Here is a 4,803-nt window from a genome sequence, read left to right on the forward strand (position 1 = left end):
TGGGTGGTAGTTGAGATTGGTAGTCATTAAAGCACTGGAGAACGCTGGGTGACCTTGTGTCCTGATCCCTTGACTCGATATTAAGAGAAGTCATTTTGACTTTCAAAGCTTGCTCTATTGATGCGTTTATTATTTGGGATATGTTCTGTAAAATGCTATTTTGCTGAGCTTGTATACAAGATTGTACTAGATCGGTTATTTCGATTCTGCCTAACCCTTCTCGATTGTTATCAACCTCAAGGAGTTATCATTTACGTTGCATTGACCTTGTCTGTACCCCTCTTTTTGGTATAGCTCCTTTCCCTCTGTTACTGGGATTACCTCTGGTTGGTTCAACGCTAGGATCTAAAGTTTCTCCTACAGTCTCTGCCTCGTTCAATTAAATAATTAAATTATTGTTTGCAAGAGAAAGCCGGTTAACCGGGCAACTACTATTGCAAACGGGACAAATTGATTTTACTTGTATAGTGGCATTAAACAGCTGTAATGGAATTTATGATTACAAGGAGTCGTCGTTTACATCTCATTCAATGTCACAGGTTCGCAACAAATGGAACAAATAGTTTCCTGCTCTCCTACGCTTTCAGCCGGATTCTCTAAACTGTGTCTTACTGTCATGGTAAAAATACTATATTATCTCTCCGATACACAAATGATCAAATTTAAAGAAAAAAATATATAGAATTAGAATTATAATAATAAAAAAAATCAAAAATCAAAATCAAATCCAAAATCAAAAAAAAAACAAATTAAATTCGCTTGCAAAACTTCTATATAGCTCTTCGGAAATCCGAAGTGTGCTGGAACACTTACCTGATTAAATGGTCTGGTTATGCACAGCAGTCGCTCTGGCCCAATCTGCTGAACTGCAATCGCAATTCCGAGAGACGAACCGTTTGTGAATTCCATTGCCCTCCAAGTTAAACAGACTTCATAGGTATTACGAGAAAAAAAAAAATACTACTTCGATATATCATTGTCTGACGGGTCAAGATGCCGAAAAAAACTCTAACTTCTTGCAGTTCCACGAAAGACTAAAAAAAACAAAAAGAAATCTGACTAGTTTAATAGCATTTTAAAGCCAAAACTCTAATCAGGCCCCTCAAGTTGGGCGCCAACTTTGTAATGTGGTAATGCCAGGACTCCATCCATGAACTCCATGTATCCCAGTGCTCATGTCCAGATACAGTGTCCCGTCTCCCATGTCTACTGTCCACTGTCTACCGTCCACTGTCCAGTGTCCAGTGTCCAGTTCCACTTGGGACAGCTGAAAAAGTCTTGGCGTCCGAGCGATTAGCATACAATTTGTGTGGGGCTTGCACTCGTGGCCATAAATAATAATCGCCAGCGGTTTTTTTTTTGGTTTAAAGACTAGTGCTGCCAAATAGGGATAAGTTTATTAAAACTAGCCATGTTTTGTTACATATATATGGCAATTATTTATGTAAAATAAAGGTTTAAAAAATTACTAGAAATTTTACACTTCCCTAAAATAAAAATAGATTGTTGGAGTATAGAATCTCCATCTATATTTTTGAAGAGAAGCTCAAAATAATTAGAATCTCAAGAGATCTTGAGAGTTCCTTTGAGTTATGAAGACTATATAGTAGAATACACCCCAGAACTTCTTCCAAAAATGCATCCTAACAACAGGCATTAAAAACTTACCATAAAATGGGTAAAATCGCAACACAGGTATTGCAGTTTGGCAGTTTGGGAGTTTGGTTCCCGTTGTCGGTACAAAATGCACCGTTAATAAAGTCAAAATCGGATTAGACACGGCCTGCCGCCCCCTTTTTTTTTTTGCATATACATACAAACATATATATATACATATATATAAAAAATATACATATATTTTTTTCTGATCATAAAACTCAGCTGCAAGCCACCTGTGTTGAACCGATATCGGAAGGCGAGATATAGGTATATACATATCAGGCAGTTGAAGTTAAAATCAAATGGCCAACACAATAAATTCAACTCTAATGAATTTTGATTCATTTCCATTTGCTTTTGGCGCAAACAACTAAATAAAAATATTGACCCATATATTTCACATTCGGACGGTAGGCGATCGACCGACCAGCCAATCGAATTTGAAAATCAAAACGATTTGAATTCGAACTCGAATCAAGATCTCGTGGAATATTTTTCGTCCCGCTGTTAAGGTCGTTCATTGGAATTCCCATAACTGATCAATTGCAAACAATTTATATCATACATCACTGATATGTATATGGTTTTCTTTAAGGGGTTATATACAGTTGTACCGCGCAAAAATATGGATTTTTATCGATTTTTTTTGACACCATACAAAATATTTATGAAAAATGTTTTAACGACGTTGTTTAGTTCATGTTTCTGGGTACTTAATTAAATTTTTTTATAAAAAAATATTACCTAACAAAAATGTTATAGCCGAATTCCCGGATCGTCTTTTTTCGATGGTGTCTTGCGGTGGACATGATTTCTCGAAAACGGTTCATCCGAAATCCAAAATTCAAAAAAGTTTAGTTAGTATATTGTATTGTCTAGTCCGTGAACGAGGGATTTTTAAAAATTTTGATTAAAAAAAAAATGGCGACGTTTTTAACAAAAAATGTACTTTTTCAACGTATAAGATTTTCGTTTTTGTGCTTTAAAAAAGGAGTTTTCAAAAAAATTGAAAATCCCTCGTTCACGGACTAGCTAATATCATAATAAATAAGTAGTCAAAATTTGGTGTTGATCGGATTAGTAGTTTTTTAGTAATCGTGTCCACCGCAAAGGTAATTTCCCAAAAAAAAGATTCTGAGATATATGCAGATAGTGCGCTATAAATAGCTACAGCTTCGGTTCTAATGCTCCGATCGTTATGAATTTTTGTGAGAGTACTCCCAACAGAATATACTTAAAGAATATGCAATAAAAAAAAAATCGATTTTTTCATATATCACAACTGTATATAACCCCTTAAAGACTAATGAGGATATGTGTTGCTTTTTGGCCAAAAGGTTTTTACGGGAATTCCAAGTTGTGTTGCTGGTTTTCATGATATGAATATTTATGAATATATTTGCATTTCGTCACGTCTTTGCTCTGAATGCACAACTTTCTTCTGAGGGACGTGGAGTCTTCAAGTCAACAGTCTTCGTTCTTTATTTCTCCAATTTCAGAAACGTAATCGAAATGAAATTTATTGGGTTTATTGCCTACGTTATGGAATCAAGTTGTGGTTGAGATTCATTATGCAAGCTTTATTTCAATTTATTTATTATTTTTTTTTTTTGTATTAAGTTACTTCTATCCAACCAGGAAATTTGGGAAGATTTATTTGGCCGTCCCGTATAATAAGAAACGGGTAAACGCCACCGCCTATGTGTGAAATGAAATTTCAAGACACTGGTTATTAATTCTTTAAAACGAAAATTAGAGTGAAATTTCGTGCTGTTAGTTTATGAAGATGTGCGATGAAATCCGATGAGTGATGATGTTATCGATATTAGAGTGAGATTATTTTCATATGTTCATTCAAAATGTGTGATGTATTAATAAAATTTGATGAAATGTTAATCATAAGTCTATTTTGGCTGTGCGTAAAAATTTAGTTATAAAGGAGTAACTTTTTATTGGTTCGTGCTCAAAGAACCGATATATATCGTCATATTTTAGTAGAGGCGGGAAATTTGAACGGATTTGTCCATATTTTGGGCATTTTAATAGTATGTGAGAAATATCTTCAATTGAATTGGAGTTGCAGTCGCAAATAGAATTGTCAAAGAGTTTTAATTTGTTCCACGTGTATTTGTCGAAAGCATGTCCGCTTAAAATTCTGTTTAGTTGTTTAACTTCGAGGCGGTTTAAATTGCAGTTTTTGTCTTTGAACCAAGGTTTTGCATTAACAAACGGAAATAATAGGCAATAACCTTGGTTTCTTTCTATACAGAAAGAGTTATATTCTCTTTCCCAATCCAACAAGATGCGATTATACAAAGGAGTGATGGCATCGTTAAAGGTATATCTTAGGGAAATATATGAGCCGCCGTTTCTGGCATTTTTTGCTACTGATTCCGCCAAGTCGTTTCCGTCGATATTAAGATGGCTGGGTATGTGATGTAATTCGAAATAAAGGATACTTTGACTGTTTTAAATTTTTTTTAGAATATCTAAAGCTATGCAGTTGGAAACACAACATTTCTTTAGCGTTTGTAACGCACCCAGGCTGTCAGTCAGGATGGCTACTTTGGTATGGTCACGCTCGGCCTATCTAAGGTTGTCTTTGTGGACCACCCTCCCCTTAATGAGGACTGTGGTCCCCATGTCCGCTTTCACGGGTTCTTTCTCGAACAAAGGTGACAGTTTGTTTCTCAGTCGCCTGCTATAATACTCTATGACCCATTTCCTGCTCGATAACGTGCATCTGCCGCTTATCATTGTACGTAAAATCGAGTCGATTTATAATCGCGTCGAAGTTTAGTACAGTGCCAAACGAAGACAGTACGGCATCGGCAGGGCCCCTTATTTTATTCCTAATAATAATAACCGCCTGATAATGGCGCGAGCTATGTTCGTAATTTCTGAAAATATAATATGCGGCTACTGCCGCTTGTCTCCAGGAGACGTATGCGTAAATTCGGGCAGGGACGTATCCGTAAATTCGGGCAGGGACTTGACGGCTCATAGGCTCATATTTTTTTAATTGGGAAGCCTCCGCTTGGGCGGGAGCGATTTCTTTTGCGTTGACCCGTTTGGTCAGACGGTGTATAGCCAGGCGCATTTCGTTTTCTCTACGCTGGTGTTCGATATTGGCTTCTTGAACAG

This window comes from Drosophila bipectinata, unplaced genomic scaffold, assembly GCF_030179905.1.
Source record: "Drosophila bipectinata strain 14024-0381.07 unplaced genomic scaffold, DbipHiC1v2 scaffold_69, whole genome shotgun sequence".
Lineage (NCBI taxonomy): Eukaryota > Metazoa > Arthropoda > Insecta > Diptera > Drosophilidae > Drosophila > Drosophila bipectinata.